The sequence below is a fragment of the Aquila chrysaetos genome, chromosome Z, assembly GCF_900496995.4.
Source record: "Aquila chrysaetos chrysaetos chromosome Z, bAquChr1.4, whole genome shotgun sequence".
Classification (NCBI taxonomy): Eukaryota; Metazoa; Chordata; class Aves; order Accipitriformes; family Accipitridae; genus Aquila; species Aquila chrysaetos.
The window spans coordinates 24,882,466-24,900,096 of record NC_044030.1 but is presented as its reverse complement, the minus strand read 5'-3'; the positions used below and the strand labels follow the sequence as shown (position 1 = coordinate 24,900,096).

Below are 17,631 nucleotides of genomic sequence, written 5' to 3'. Positions count from 1 at the left end.
CAAAATAAGAGAAGGAGCCATGCATTTATTTGCCTACATGCCTAAAATGGGCAGCGTTTAGGCATCTGAATCCAGAGACCAATTTAGAAGAAACCTCTCAGGCAAGCAGGTTCCTGAAACACATAATACCCTCTCTCAGGTCCTTCTTTCAGGCTAACCCAACCTTAAAAGTGGGTATTGCTCTATCTTCTTTCAGAAGCTCAGTTTAGTAGGCTTGTTCAAAACATGCCCAATACCTGCTGACAAGACACAGTTCTGCAAACCAGACTTAGAGATGCAACACACCAGTGACTAAATAACCAAGGTAGGGGAAACAGGCTAGTAATTTACTTCGCAGGCTAAAGATGTTTATACACACACCTTCATCCTTTCAAAAGGGTACGACAGTCACCTGAATTCCTTAAAGGATCATTAGCAGCTGTCATAAAGCAGAAAAGCATTTTAGATTACCACAGCTGGATTTAAAAAACAAAACAAAACAAAAAAACCCAAACAAACCAACAGGAGAGAGTGCCTCCGAAAACGCACAGTGCATGAACAGTGCCTTTCCCAGGCACTGCCTTAGTCACCGACGCAGCGCTGCGTGCTTCCTCTTTACTTCTCTAAGTACCGCACTAAGGACTCCACTCCCGAGAGCCAGGAAACTACAGGCTGTAACACAGAAAGCCTCGGAATCTAGACCCAATCCATCTGACTTGCATAACCAACTTGCCTTCTCCACCCCCCCACCTCTCCCAACCCACTGTTTTTCCAGGAGTAACACAATATTCAAGAGGCATGCATACGTGTGTTCACAACCTAGCAGTGTAAGTTGAGCATTCAGAAAAGACTCATCCCCTTGACCACAATCCTACATATAAATCTCAAACCATTTGAATTTACAGAGCCAGATTTAGGACCCCTGAAGTTTCGCAGTCACTTCCATGCTGAGTCCTCGGACAGGATCCCAGCGTTCGCCCACGGAAACCCAGACACCTCCCTTTACTGAACTCTCCATTTATCCTCTCCCTCACATCCTGCACGCCAGGAACAAAAGCAGCAGTTTTCTCGGATCAGGGAGTGCACGACCTCGATCTACAACACTACTGGAACAAATCGCCACCACCCGTGCAGGGGCGAGGGAGCCGTTGCGGCACACACCAACTCCTGAGCCGGGCGATGCTGACTGCTACCGGGGCGGGCAGGCTGGCCCCATTCGTGACTCCCAGAACTGCTCTCACCTACCCGGACGGCACCCGTTCGTCGGAGCAGAGACTAGTCCATAGAAGCAACAGTAAAAAAAACAACAAAAAACCCCAAACAAACAAAAACCCCAACACACACCACATATATAAATGAAAGAAAGCACAGTTTATCTAAAGCAGTTCTGAACAACTGAATAGAATCTTGCCTCTCTTCCAAGAGCTGAAATACTAAAAACCTTCCCTTACATACCTAGCAATTTTTGTAGTTTAAGGAGAAAGCAACTGCATATCGTAACTTCCACTGAAAAAAAAACATATCCCATAAACCTAGAAACCTCATAGGGGCATTTTCAGTTAAGCATCCATCAGATTTACCTGGATCTTGTTTTTACCCTTTTTATTATGTGCAGTTTTATTTCCTTGGTATCATTAATTCACACATACAGTCACCTCCTAGGCCTGTTACATACCTCACAGGGAAAAACAGAATTAGGAGAGTGTAGCATAGGGAGAGGGAAGGGTAGGGGGGGAATCAGTCCCAAGAGATTTTCATCCCAAAGAGGGGAAGGGTGTGTGTGTGTGAATTTTCTGCTGCAGAAGGTATTTAACTAGCTTGCTATTTTTTTTTTTTTAAGACATGTAAAGTATTTGTTTTCAGTCTTTCAACATTACATAACTTTTTCTGCTCTTCCTCAGATTTTTCCCAGCATTCTTAAACTTGTATGCATATTCTGGTCTCAATCTCACCAACACTTGACATAGAAGGAAAAACAAATCTCCTTCATCCTACTCAGCTGCTCTTTTTTCTTTTACATCTGTGAATTACAGAAACCATTTTCTTCCACATGGCAAGAACAGGATCTCACATTCAAGGTTTGAAAAGGAAATGCATGTAATACTGACACAATTACCATTTTCTAGGTTATCATCTTAAAAAAAAAATCTGCATTTACTCTCAGAAGTATATGAATGCATTTGGCTGTCAAACGGGTGCAACAAAAAATTTCACATTCTTGAGACCCAGTCCCTGACCTGACTAATTCTCAATCATAATGGAAGCATATCCCTGACCAACTCAGATAAAAGTTGCAGGTAAAAATATTCACATTAAGTTTTAAACTGTATTATCCAGTATTCTTTATCTGTAACCAATATTCTACATCTCTTTCTTCCCTGCAGGTATTGAAAGCTTCCAAGAGCAGATAAATTAAAAAGAAATTTGAATTAGAATGGAGAATTTTCAGTTTTCTAAGCACCACTGCTCAGGACAGTGGAGAGATTACTCCAGTTAACAAAAGAAAGGCATGGAATAATCCAAAAAAGGGAGAGGAATATTTCAATAATTTAAAACAATATATTCCAGTCACAATTTCCCTCTCTTGCCACTATGGGCAGATTAACACTGAAATTCTTTAAAAGTTTTACAATGCTTACAAGCTTCAAACTACATACACCAGCAAATTACCACTCAAAACAATGAATATGCAGTTAGAATTTACCTCCACTGTCTGGGATTTACCTAAACCTCAGAAAGCTGTATGTCATGCTCTAACCCTGGTAGGCAGCTAAGCACCACACAGCTGCTCACTTACTGCCCCACCCAGTGGGACAGGGGAGAGAGTCCGATGGGTAGAAGTGAGAAAACTCACAGGCTGAGATAAAGACAGTTTAATCATTTTTTAAAAGGGAAAAAAGAAAAGAATAAAGTGGAAAAGAAACAAAAGCAAGGAAAAAGAGTGATGAAAAAGAACCCCTAATAACTTACCAGCAACCCACTGATGCCCAGACAGTTCCAAAGTAACAGCAGCCTGGCCAACCTTCTTTCCCCCAGCAGTATTACTGCGAAGTGTGATGCCGTATGGTCTGGAATATCCTTTTGGTCAGTTGGGCTCAGTTGTCCTGACTGTGTCCCCTCCCAACTTCTTGTGCACCCCCAGCCTACTCATTGGCAGGGCAGTGAGACGCAGAGAAGGCCCTGATGCTGCGTAAGCACTGCTCAGCAAGAACTAAAACATCCCTGTGTTATCAACCCTGTTTTCAGCAAAAAATCCAAAACATAGCCCATACAAGCTCCTAAGAAGAAATTTAACTCTATCCCAGCCCAAACCAGTGCACCATATAAGCAGAAATTAAACATTTTTCTAATGGATTTGTTCATCCAAAGGTTCCTTCTTCAAACCCTTTGGTTTAGTGGTGACTTTAGGCTGCTCACTAGGATATTTGAGAACACAGTAGTGATTATTTCCATAAGCAGTATCAGCTCAGCTACATGTACACTGAAAAATGGAATATGCTTCAGGGATTTATTTTTCAGGCTTTATCATCTTTTCATTAACCTTCCAGGTCATTTTGCACTCTCCTTTGAGCTATAGATTCCACTAAGTCAATGTTTTTACTTACTATAGTTCCTTCTCTTTGCCTGAGGCTGAAAGTAGCCTGTGGTCCAAGTTCAATAAGTTGGCAGACTGGCCTACCACTGAATTCACTTTAAATGAAAATTAAACTTTTTTTTTTACCTCTCAGATTATAGAAACTGATTATTTTGTTAATTACTGAAACAGCAGCTGGCTGCACCTTCAAACAGATTGACCAGTTTAGGTCTCTGGAATCTCAAAGTGCAAAGCATCCTTTCAGCAAACACAAATCAGATATTTTTTCCACTGTGGGCCTAACTTTGGAAATACAGCATAGGCAGTTAAAGATACCTGAAAACCTTTGTGAGTAAAGGAAATGCTTATTGTCACCTTGCCCACTTTAATGACAAAAATAATTCTGCATTTAACACTATTTAAAGAGCTAATGAAAATATTGATCACAGCCAATTTGTATTTTGTGAACTTCAAAACCACTCCTGGGCTCTTTGCACCTACTTGTTAAGTCACTCCAAACTAAACTTATAACTTAAAAGCATGCACGCACACTTGGTGTCAACATGTTTATACTACTAGCCTGACCCCATCAATTTTGATATAACCAGAATCAATGCTAGCAACAGTAGAACAGTGATACAAGACAGTCTTATGACACTAGGCATATACAGTACCACAATTAGGTACTGACACTTTTAAGAGAGTTCACTCATTCCCTGCTCTCTACTGACCTCACCCGCACACAGCCTCCCCAGATGCCTTGCAGCCCTATCGCCGGAGTGAGGCTATTCGCATGGGCTTTCAGCTCCCGCAGCAGGAAGAGGTCAGAACCAGACCGTGCTCCTGTCAGCAGCAGGGCTGGAAGCCACAGCGGCAGTCAGTGCACAGCCAGTCACCTGTTAACAGGCGAGAAGAGGAAAAGGTGTGCATTCCCAGGGCTGAAAAGGAGGGGAGGGATTTAGTTCCAGAGCACCCTTCCACTGCAATTCTTATCATGGGCCAAATTCCCAGTCTCCAAGGAAGAAGAAATCTGATCAAAGAGTAGTAAGAGATTGTTCTTTTGCAAGACAGGAGAAAGATGAGACCACCAGACAGACCCCACCTCCCAGGTATTTAGTAGCATTTTAATGTAGGAAGTATATTATTTGTGCTTAAAATGTAAAGGGTTAGTAACCAACAAGTTACAGGACAGAAACTCTAAAATGCTGCTTCAGAAAAAAAAAAAAGCTTTCTCTTTCAACAGAAGACATCTGAAGACAAATTTGAAGCATTTATGTCTTTTTCTTCCTCTCCTTATTGATGAATACAATTTGTCTTAGCCCAATGCCGTATGAATGCTTCAGTGTCACATTATGTTAACATACAGACACCCCTTGGAATTGCCTGAAAAGGTAATAAACAAATATATATATACATATATAAACACAACACTACTAGCATCCACCTCCACATACACATATTTTACAACAGAAGACGCCCAAAAGCAAGATAATTGCAAAATATTCTGATACTGCTCCGAGTCTCTTCCCAAATACCAAGAGAGAGGGGATGAACACCAGCAAGCTGATAGTAGCTTCCTTCCACTTCAACACTACACAGTTTCCATTCTGCATTTCCCCAAAAGTTTGCAGTTTTGTAAGCAGTTTGTGCCATAAATACAAAACTGAGGTTCTGAAATATTATAATCCATTAAGGCATACAAATATAAATAGTTCAATTTCTGCATTTATCAAAGCATTAGTCAACCTACAGGCTAAAAGAAGTAAGTCGATTAGTATTTTGGGCATTGTCTGCACACTCCTAATCTCAGTTAATGACCTCCTATAGTCAGCACATACAATTCACAACTCTATCCAAATCATGAAAAATTTTGTCAGACTTTAAAGGGAACAGGTGCTGGCACTATACAAACAATAGTGAATTGAAGTGTATGCAGGAGAGTCTAAATGGTTGCTCTGAATGAAATACATTAGATATATTCACAGGGCAATTAGTAAAGTCATGAAGAAAAGTAGAGGCACAAAACTGCTTCAAGTCCAGAACTCCTTTTACAAGTGGAACCCAGTCACCACCTCCCAGGTAGAGGTGTCTGAATGGGTGAGTTGCTACAAACCACCATCTTGATAGAGTTCCTTTCTATCCTTAGATATCCTCCTAGAGTTCAAGATCCTGCACAGTTCCTATTCCTTCATCCAGGCTCTTCCAACCAACATGGGTGCACAGAATCTCTCTACACAGATAAGATGTCTGCCATCTGCTCACTTCAGCCAAGGAGCCAGGGTTAGGCTGGATTGCTCTGATGCAGCTTCAGCTGTGGTTACGACAGTTGGCTGTCCAGCTGTAAATTGGATGGTGTGAACTTACTCAGCTTTACCAAATCCCCTTCTTTGATGGTCTAATTCTGTCTTCATTTTTTTTAAAGCTCAGCAGAGAGTTGCATTAGCACAGCAGAGGTAGTAGAACCAAGCCAGACACAAGCAGCTTGAGGCAGAAATCGCTATGCAAACTCTGCTGCCAAAGCCCCTGCATCCCTCAGCTGTGGACACACCCTTCAGTAGGCACCAGTCTGTGACCATTCCAGTGCTGATTTTTCACTGTCCTCTGACGGTCTAGCTGCTCCAACATTATACTCATCTTCTGCACTATTTCCAGTTTATTTACACTGACTTGCTCCATATTTAGCCCAGCTCTCTACTTTCTCATACAAAACTAAGTAGTTTGAATGCATCCCTTTCTTCTTCCTTGACTTTGACCCAACCCTGACTTTGGTAGGATGTGCAAATCTGTCCTACCAACTGCCAGCTCTGGCTTACCACAATTAATTGCTTTTCCAGTTTTCATCCTGACAAAGAGCTTCAGCAGAAATTCCACATTAAATCTCAACATCACAAGTTTTCGTATTCTAAATATGTGTACTAAACTAAGGGCACGGAAGTAGTAATTTTTACCTACTGCTTTTCAGAAGATATGCAGAAATTCAGTCCTTATTTTTAACAAAAGATATACTGGTAGTCTGTCTCCTCCTCTCCCTGCTACTCAAAGCACTCATCCACTAAAAAAAGCACCAATCCCTCCTCACCCCCGTATCCCTCCTCTCTTTTTCCTTTGCCTATGACTTTCACATTTTGCATTTCTGTTTCAGTTCCAATTACAAACTTTCTAGAGGAGGAGGCATCTCTCTAGCTGAAAGACAGCAAATAGAAGCCAGTACTAAACAAAATGCCAAAACTTTTCTATAGTTCAAGCAGACAAGGTTCACTTTCACTTTTATCAGTGCAGATGACCTCAACATACTTGAAGTTAGAACAGTCACTTCCTTCCTGCCTGATAAACACAGCAAATAAGAGGTGACAAGAAAATCCCAAGGTGGAAGTTCAGGTACTTGAAACTCTTGACATGATGGAGAGATACAATTCAGCAAATTATCAGGCCCAAAGACGTATTTTTGCATTGCTGTCTTTCATCTTACATAACTGTCTTCATTAAAGCAAAGTTAACCCCAAACATGTAATAACTCCTCATCCACTAGCAAAAGTAGTGAAAGTCATTTTTTGGAAGTAATTTTTTTCCTCAAGAACCACAAAAACTCACGGCTTTAAACTCTTTCTTTTCCTTTCATAAACAGAATTCTGTATTGTGGATACAAGGGTAACAAAAGCCTCTGATCAACCAACAGACAGGAGAGCTCACTTGAAGTCAGTTGGACATTCAAGACTTTTACATTTTAGAAACAGAATGTGAAGTGATTCTAATACACCTGTGAAGAAAGTGAGATCATTCTCAAAAAGAGAAGCACAGGATATTATTGTCAGGTAGGAACAAACAACTGAGGAAATTACCAAAGGGGGAATAATTGGCAATGTGCAGCTAAGCAGAAGGGCAGCAGAGGATTATAGAGGACCGCAAGTTACACACAAGTCAATACTTCCCTCTGTTTTGGCAAACAGCAACATACGGAGCTGTATTAGAGTGAAGGCTACAAGACAGGAAAAGTAACCCTTCCACCCTGATCGATGCTGTTAAAATCAGATCTAGCACTCTGCATGTAGTTTTAAGTAACATACTTCAGAAAAGATCACTCTTAAACGGCGGCAAGGAAGACCTCCCTGACACTTGGAAACAACACATGGAAACAACATAGGGGAAACGATTCTATGAGTAGGAATATCGTATCACTTGAACAGATTGCCTGGGGAGGCTGAAGAACATCAGTCAGCAATGCAGCTCAGAGAAGGGGATTCAAACACTTAGTGAAGAATCACTGTGAGTAATGTTGGGAGAGGAAAAGCCTGACAGCATAACTGTTTGAGGTCCCTACCAGCCCCACAATCATGTCCCTAAACTAGCCCTCCAGAATTTCAGATATTTATTCTGCTCCCAGGCCTGGAATCACAATTGTGTGTAACTATGTTAGGGTGGAGGGGAAAATCTGTGTGCTTTTTTTCCCAAACCGCTGGTGTGTAGCATAATATACAACCTACAATGTTACTCCCAATCACTATTTGCTTGCTTTCACATAACTTAAAGATAAATCACAATTTCTCTGCTGATCAACTTCTCTATTACTTTACACTTTTTTTATTTTTTTTAAACTTCTAAAAGGTTAAACAATTGATATGGTGTATGAAATTGCACCAATTTGACTGGGTGTAGTACAAATACTTGATTTTTTTTTTTTTTTTTTTTGGTCATCTCCTTTTAAGAGCAACCACTTTTCACTTAAAGCACCTTATAACAATCTTGGAAACATATTACAGATCCATTACCTAGGACCCAAGTTTTAGGCCTCAAAAATATTGTTGCAGATTCCTGACTCTGAGAAATGCTTAAAATCTTACGCCACAATTTTTTAAGCTGTCACCAAGCTACAAATAACTTGTTTACCAAACATGTGATGAAGACACACCTATTTAAGATATAAAGTCAACCAGAGAGCCACTAAAGTAGAAGGTGAGTTGTGCTATTGTTTTAAAATAATTCAGGTTATGGAAACGTCTGTCTTGATTGTTTCAGAAATTTCACCTCTGACACCAAGCTGACAGGGTAGGACATTTTGGTGTAACTGATTATCACTAATCTCCTGAGCAATCACCCACAATCGACCCTCAGGATCAGAATTATTTCTCTGTATTCTACTTTTCTGTAGTATCAACTAGTTGCATCACTCCATACTCGAATCATTCATCACCTTGTACTTTCTTTTCCCTCCTTAGCGCCTAGCACAGAGATATTGCCGATGTTACAGCAATACATAAAAACCACAGGGGATTTTAGCATCTGAACAACCACAAACTCTTCAGGTCATGTTTTAATAACTGTAAGCACGCACAAAAGGACACATACATATGTGCCAGCTGGAATTCTCTCTGCTTTCAGAGTCACATATTTAGCTACTGAAATGCTGTATAAGGGTCTAGTATAAAAAAAACCACCACACTTGAAATTAGTCAAATTTGAAAAGCTGTTTTAAAACTATTCAGAATTAACACTATTGGCAGCAAAATGTCTAAGTACTTTCTCCCACTGACACATGAACATTTAGCAATTTACATGGCCATCCATTCCATCATCCTTGCAGACTATTCCACTCATTACTAAAAGCTCTTTAATAATTACCTCCATTTCCCATGTAATTAAGTCATAGCCCTGCTCCACAAATACCACAAAAACAGCCAGCCAGGTGCAGCCTGTAAGACAACCAAGGTCCTTGCAAGACCTACTATATTTTACACTTTGACAGCTCAAATAGGTGCCCCTATATTAAATGCATACAGCACTACTCCAAGCACTTCAGGATATTCATGTGATAAACAGCATGAAGTGTGTTTTGTTCAACTTCAGGCTAGCAAAACCACAGAAGCTGAAGTTCCAAACACTGACGGAAAGTACCATCCAAAGCTCAGGTTAGTGTGTCTTTTAAGGACATTCAAAATGATCACTTCTCCATGGATGCTCAGAACAGAATGCCGAGGTTAGCTAGCACTCCCCTCCTCCAGTGGTTTGGGTTTACTTCTATTTATGCCACATTCAAAGTTGTTTCTGTAACTCGAACATTGTTTCAAGGTATTAGCTGCAGTTTTTAAATACATTTACCAACTGAAATGAATGCAAAGTAGACCTTTGGGACCTGTCCAAACACGCTACTAAGCATATAGATAAAACACTGCTGAAGCATCATTATAATTCTGCAGTGGACTCTATCAGACTTATAGCCCTATCCATAAAAATGCAGGGGGATCATTAATGTATCAGTGAATAAATGAATTAGAACAAATTTGCTCCACATACTTTGTTTGTTCAAAATATCATTCAGAAATACTAGGATAAACCTTCATTGAACTATAAATTCTATGCTCGCAACTTCAATTACATCCACAACTCCAATTACCTCAGATGCCAAACACACTTATACCACAAACTGCAAGCCAGGGACTGTCTGCCTTACAAATGTATTGTTCTTAGTACAATGGCATTCTGGCCTCTACTGCTGTAGAGCACAGTAATGCTTTTTGTTTTACTCAAGCCTTCGTAAGAGACCAAGAATCAAAACAGAACTCAACAAGTACTATGGACCACAAGGGAGATTACTATCTAAAAATGCCAGCTTAACATTTTGCTAAATATACCCATAACAGCATTTGCTGAATTAATCCAATACATCATATCTGTATATTTCATTTGCTATGCTAAACTGCGTTTGCACAAGTAAACATCTTCATGGGAGCAGCTAGCTTAACAAGGCGATAATTCATAAATATGTCTTATTTTGATGAGGCTTTGATCTGTCAAGAACTTTTGCACTCTACCTACACTGCATTGCAATTCACTAAGTTGGCAAAGGAAATAAAAACACAGGCATATTTCACAGAAGTTTCCTGATCCTGTGTTTTAATGCAACTTCAAAATAATGATTTTTCTGAACAACTTTTTCCAGGTATTTTCCTTTAATGGGTGAGAAAAAGCAGGAAATCAATTCTGTGCAAGTCTGACTCAGCTGCAAATAAATTTATTACATATATTTTCTTACACAAATGTAAATATGCATACTTCTCCTAAATGAAATTTACATCGATAATGTATTCTTCATGATTTGTGCATTAACAGCGAACAGTAACAGTCTGACAGCACTCTTTATTGCTACAGGACATAATTTATTTTTTCTAGATACAACATTAACAGAACTTTAATAAAAAAATCATTCCTCTAAATTGCATAAGTGTGTACACAGACAAGTGCAAATCAAGAACCACACTGAAAGAATGAAGTGTCTGAATATGTCAGAGTACAGAGAAAGGACCCAAACGCAGGCTCTAAGCTTTCAAACACATCCTATAAGGCACTCAGCATCACAGTTAAAATACCAACTTTTCATGCCTTTTTGTATCTTTGTGCACCATGCAGATTCATATGCTAAGTAACCGACATATATTCTTCATAATGTGTTAATTCACTAGCAGTATGCAGTCAAGCGTATCTGCACTACACAGTGTTCTGCAAGAACTCAGTTCCACCGCTGTCAGCACAGCTGAAAACAAGCAGTTCACATGAACCTACTGAAAAGGTGCAACATCAAAACATGCACAGGAAACACCCTCAGGGACGCTCTCATCCAGGTGCAAAACCCATCCTGTGGAGTGTAACTATAGGTTAATCCATTTTTGCTCATGTGGAAGAAAATGCATGCTTTTAACTGATGCGGCTTAGCATATCTCCTCTGGTTGCCGTGCCCAAGACACATCGTTTCTGTCCCTGAATTTGGCGGTGGTTCTGCTCACAGCCGGCTCAGACCACCTTCTCCTCCAGCAAACAGGTGGTGCGAGTGCTTCGTAACTTGAGTTCAAGCAACGTCAAGTGAGTTACTTCAGAAGTGAGCCTGCTCACACCCATTTTTACTTTGTCTGAGGTAGGGCAGCGAGAACCCGCCCAGCTGGCAGGGCCGCCCTCGGAGGCACGCTGCGCAGGACGGGGAGCCCACTCCCGCCACCGCCGACAGCTCTCCGGCCACAGCACCACGCAGCAGGGTCCCCCTCCCGCCCCGGGATACCGAGTCACCGTCACACAGTTGTGGGGAATAAAACAACGACCCCCCCCCCCCCAAACTTGGAACTGAAGGCCTGCCCCCTGCCTGCTCTGTAGCTGCCTGCCCCGCCGGCTTCACCGCGCCCACCAACGGCCTCGACCCCTCACGCACAGGGACACGCCGAGCCACCACGGCCCGCTGCGCGGGACGGCGGCGGCCGCGGGGCACTCTCGGCCTCTCCCTCGGCCCACTGGTCCTCGGCCACAGCACCGCCGGGGCCGCCCCCGCAAGCCTTTCCCTGAGGGGAGGCCGCCGCTCCGCGGCCCAAGCGACGGCCCCGGGGGCGGAAGACAGCCGCGGCGAGGCCCTGCCTGGCTCCACTACCGCCCTCCTTCCCCAGGCGGAGGCCGCACGCAGAGCCCCGGGCCTGAGCGGAGGCTGGCCCAGGCTCGACCTGCAGCCGCCGGGCCGGGCCGGCCCCCGCGGGGGCCCGCACGCACCCCTCCCGAGCCCGACTCGCCCGCCTACCCGTAGCCGCCGCCTGCCTGCCCGCGTCCGCCACTGTGGCCAATCCTGTCGCTTTACAGCTACGAGCGCTGGCCAATGCTGGGCCACGATGAAGAAGCAGTGACCAATCCCGGCTGGGGGGGCGGGAACGCAGGGAGAGGGCTCGCCGCTGCCGCCCACGGAGGGGCGGGGCGGGGGCAGGGGCGGTGCCTCGCGCGGGGGCGGGAGGCGTGGTCCCTCCCCGCCCCGGCCCGGCGGGCGCTGTCGCCGCTTCCACAGCCCTCGGCCTGAGGGACCTGACCCCGGGCCTGAGGGCCCTGCCGCCCGGCTGCCGCCCGGAGGTGCCCGGTGGGGGTGGAGGTTGTAGGTTGTGTAGCTGCAGCCTCCGGAGGCCGGCGGCGCACCGCGGCCGTACCGACTGAGGTGAGCTCCCGCGGTAGGCGGGCCGCGGACCGGCTCTTCCCGAGTCGTGCGAGCAGGGAGCGTGGGCACCTCCGAGGTGACAGGGCCTTGCCGGCCCTGAGGCAACCGCGGCAGGGAGGCCGTGGGGGCCAGCGTGCCCCATCACCGCCAGCCGGCACCCAGCTGCTCAGCTGGGCGGGTGTTCCTGTTCGGATTCCGTGTTTCTGGCTTTTACGTGTTGCCTGTTCCTGAATAAATTACTGTTAGCATTTTAATCGGTCGTTTAATCGTGCAGAGTGAGTTCACCTCTGGGCCGGTCACTTTTATCTGAATTTAGAAGGAGGCAGAAAGCAATTCCACGTTTTACTGCGGAGAAGTGGGAAAGGGTTGCTCACGGTAGGACAGAGACTTACACACAACATCGGGCGATATGCATTGTACAAAAGGGGGAGATAAGCAAAAAGACATACGCTTCACAGAGGAAAGACAGACAGGGGCAGAGCTAGGGGAAAGAAGAAAAATGAATGGCCTCACACAAGAAGAACTGTGCTGTGTTCTGTGCATACAGAAAGCAGGAGGAGAAGCACACAGCATTTAGGATGAAGACAGCGCAGACTATGCCATACAAAAACAAGGCCAGAGAAGACATGCTGCACATTGACTACAGTGGTGAAGCTTCACCTGTTTTCAACTACTATTTTTATCAAGTTTGAATATTGATTTTTATTAGTCTGATTAGTCATTCCTCAGGGAAAACTCTTATCAACTTCGTGTAGAATACTTCAGCTAGCATACACTTACATTGTTCGACACTCCTGTCAGCATAAGTATCCCTACACTGTTCCAATAATAAACACAGTCAGTTCTTGGGGAAAAAAAAAAAAAATTACATCATGGTATCCTAGCTTGCTTCCACCTACAACAAAAGGTTTTTAGTGATCCACTATTACCATGTTGGGTACACACATAACAGTTAGGAATCAATCATTTATGAACACCAATATCTACTTGTTGAAACATGAAAACCGAGATTGAGAATAAACTTCATCCCCAAAGAGAAAACAAGTAAACAGTGGACCTAATGAAGTGTGATTTCTGTGAATGTGTCCCATATTCCTGCTGCCACTCAGCAACAAGAATCCCCAGTCATCCATTTTCTTACAACTCCTCCCCTCCTCTCACATTATCAGTTCAGTTCTTGCTCTTTGGCCATTCTACCCTGTCGTGTTTCCTGTAATTACTTCTCACGCCCCTCCATTTTAAGCAAGACAAGTGACAGGGCATACTGCGGCTGGTTACTAGCTTTCTACATGCTAACAGCTTAGCCAGTACATGCATGCCAACTGCTAGACAGGAAACCATATAAATGGCTAACTGTATGTGAGAGACTGAAAGAGGTAATGTCTCAAACACTGTGGAGGGGCAAGCTTAACGACTCACTCTGCATAACAAGGAACTCAGCCTAGCAAGGAGCCGCAGGTGAGAAGAAGCCGATGAGCACCGGGCATCAGCAACAGGAGGGGGAGGCCGTGCCGGAGGGTGCGCAGCTCCCTGTTCCGAGAACGCCGCTTTGGGTAGGCTGAGCAGGGCAGCTCACCGTGCATGGCAAAAGAGCGCTTCTCCAGGGAGGGGGAGGTTGCTCCCCAGGCGACCCCCAAGCCCAAAGGCTCACAAACTGATCAGGACACCTAACTGGCCTGATGAGTTCGGGTGCCCGCCCTAAGGAGGGGAAAAGATGGTAAAAAGGACACAGACTGAAGCCCCACGTGCCCACGGCCGCAGGCCGACTAGACCAACGCTGGACCCAGGGCCGGTGAAATCTCTCTTCCTTTTTCTCCTCCCTGTCTTGTTCTCTCTTTTCCCTTTTCTCTCCTTATTCCCTGAACTGATGTATAAGGTTACCACGGGTTACACGGATTACTGAGGTAGTTCCATGTCAATTCCTGTTGTGAGAAGCCACACCACCTGCTGTTATGCCTCCCAAATTCAGTTTGCTTCTGTCATGAATAGAATGTTTAACTGATCGTTTGGTGTTGTTTCACCTTAATTTAGCCCGAGGAAATTCCAAATTCAACACGACTCCCTGGTCTATCCAGTCCAGGTCGTGACACTGTAGAGTTCATGCTCAATGGAAATGCTGACTTTGTTTGCTTTCTCCTGTACATAGCTGCTCATTTTTGCAGAACTTACAGATATCTGAGTGTGTTGAAGATGGTCACCTGACTAACAGAGATGAAGAAAAAGTGGAGGCATTCAATGCATTTTTTGCCTCAGTCTTTAATAAAACTGACAGACCATGGGCTGCCCAGTCACCTGAGTCAGAGAACCACGAGTGTGGGAACAGTGACTTTCCATCTGTGGACACTGAAACTGTCAGGGACCAGCTGTATCAGCTGAATGTTCAGAAGTCCATGGGGCCTGGTGGGATTCATCCCAGGATACTGAGGGAGATAGCGGATGTTATGGCAGGACCCGTCTAGATCATCTACCAAAGGTCTTGGGAGTCTGGGCAGGTCCCTGCTGACTGAAAGCTAGCCAGTGTTAGTCCAATTTACAAAAAGGGTGTAAGGGAAGACCCAGGGAACTACAGACCTGTTAGTCTAACCTCAGTTCCTGGAAAAATTATGAAGATCATACTGGGTACTACTGAAAGGCATTTAAAGAACAATGCAATCATCAGGCACAGTGTGATATCCTTCTATGATAAGGTCACCCGCCTAGTGGATGAAGGGAAGGCCGTGGATGTAGTTTTTTAACTTTAGTAAGGCTTTTGATACTGTCCCTCACAGCAACCTTCTGGACAAGTTGTCCAACTGTGGGATGAGGAGTTTCATGGTGTGCTGGGTGAAGAACTGGCTGAAGGGCAGGGCTCAAAGGGTTGTAGTGAATGGGGCTACATCTGGCTGGTGACTGGTCACCAGCAGTGTTCCTCAGGGCTCAATTCTAGGGCTGGTTCTGTTCAATATTTTTATCAATGGTCGGGATGCAGGAGTTGAATTCGCCATTAGCAAGTTTGCTGATGATACCAAACTGGGAGGTGATGTTGACTCTCTCTCGAGGGACAGGAGGCCTTGCAGAGAGATTTAGATAGACTGGAGCATTGGGCAATCATCACTGGCATGGAATTTAACAAGAACAAGTGCTGGATTCTGCACCTGGGGTGGAGTAATGCCGGGCACAAGTATAACTTGGGAGAGGAGTGGCTGTGGAGCAGCCCTGCAGAAAGGGATCTGGGGTGGTGGTTGACAGCAGGCTCAGCATGAGTCAGCAGTGTGCCCTGGCAGCCAAGAGGGCAAACCACATCTGGGGGAGCATCAAACACAGGATAACCAGCTGTTCAAAAGAGGTGATTATCCTGCTTTATTTACCATTGGTGCGGCCTCACCTTGAATACTGTGTGCAGTTCTGGGCCCCACAATTTAAGAAGGGTGTGAAGGTCCTTGAATGCATCCAAAGGAGGGCAACAAAGCTGGTGAAAGGGCTGGAAGGCATGTCCTGTGAGGAGTGGCTGAGGACTTTGGGTTTGTCTAGTTTGGAGGAAAGGAGGCTGAGGGGCGACCCTGTTGCTCTCTACAGCTTCTGAAGGAGGGGAAGTGGAGAGGAAGGTCCTGAGCTCTTCTCTCTGGGATCCAGTGACAGGACACCTGGGAATGGCTCAAAGCTGTGCCAGGGGAGGTTCAGGCTTGACATTAGGAAACATTTCTTTACTAGGAGGGTGGTCAAGCACTGGAACAGGCTTCCTAGAGAGGTGGTTGATGCCCCAAGCCAGTCAGTGTTTAAGAGACATTTGGACAATGCCCTTAATAACATGCTTTAGCTTTTGGTCAGCCCTGAAGTGGTCAGGCAGTTGGACTAGATGAGTGTAGGTCCCTTTCAACTGAAATTCTGTTCTATTCTATTCTGTTCTGTTCTGTTGTAGAGTTCCTTCCTTCTGTCAATTTTTTGCTAAAAACAGCTAAAAGTTCAAAAGCATTAGGAAGGAGTGCTCATAGACATGTATGCAGACAGACTGATGGACAGACAAGCCAAACTCAGATACTTTGAGGCAATGATGTGAGTTATTCAGAAAGATCAAGATAGGCTACTGTTTGTAAACTACCTCTACAATCAGTAGAGCTTAAATCCCTCAGCAGCAGATGATACAGCTCTTCAAGTTAGGCTCATATTGAAAATCATCCTCTTAAGGAATCCACTGCACACACCCAGAGATTGGCATAGAAGGGAACAGGAGAAATTAGGCACCAAAGATTAAAATTAGCCTCTCTGAATACTCTTCAAGTTGCATCAACCCATCACTCCATGGAAATACAAAGAGTTTTGGCAGAAAATGTCAGTCTAAATGGAAGAATACTACTACTGTGCAACCACCTTAAGTTTGTATCCTCAGCTGGGGAGCAAGAGTGAATTCTTGAAGACTTGCTTTGCTGATTGATGATTATACTTCAGGAAAGACATAATCCAAAAGTCCATGAAGTCTAACAGTTTCTTTCTAATGAATTTTAAATGGTTGCATAAAACATATCCATATCACTGATGCATCCATGCTATCATTCATACTCTATTCAAAAGACTAAATAAACACATAAATAGAAAGATCTTTTATGTGAGCTGCATGTAAGCATTTACAATTTTGTAACATTTTAAATCTTCATAGTATTCAGACCAAGCTTTTTTCTCAGGAAGCCAAACTGTAGCTGCAGGTACTGATGCTGTGCCCAGTAAGGACATACAGAATACCACCATATCAAGGAGTGCCACCTGTTTTCCCAACTGTAGATTATTAGGTTTTATAACAAAAGAGGAGTTTTTTGATCAAGTTCATCCTCTCTCATACAGGAATTCAAAGAAAACTATGACAGGGTACTGAAAGGCAGACATGAAAAACCATACGATGATTCCTGTTACAAAATTCTATTGCAAACCATAAACTGTCATGTCTGTGTGTTTTCTTGGACACATCCTGTTTTCTGTCCAGAAATTTTGTCCAGTAGTTTTCAAGAATTTTCTTTTTTTTTTCAGATGTTTGGTATTCCTACAGTGTGTGTGAATGGTAGCTTCAACTGGAGTTACTGTTTTTATGTTAGGAATGTTGTACATTTGATTATTTCTGTATTTTTCTGAGCAAATGAGATATTATGTGTACTTCACA

General features: G+C 43.9%; 1 protein-coding gene across 1 annotated transcript in view; it reads right to left on the bottom strand.

The window, feature by feature from the left end:
• The window catches only part of PJA2 (praja ring finger ubiquitin ligase 2), a 33,264-nt gene extending 21,072 nt beyond the window's left edge, over positions 1–12,192 (bottom strand). Inside the window, exon 1 of the mRNA XM_030005618.1 lies at positions 12,102–12,192. The gene's annotated coding sequence lies outside the window, so the exon portion shown is untranslated. The remainder of the gene's footprint in view (positions 1–12,101) is intronic.
• Positions 12,193–17,631: the final 5,439 nt, after the last annotated feature.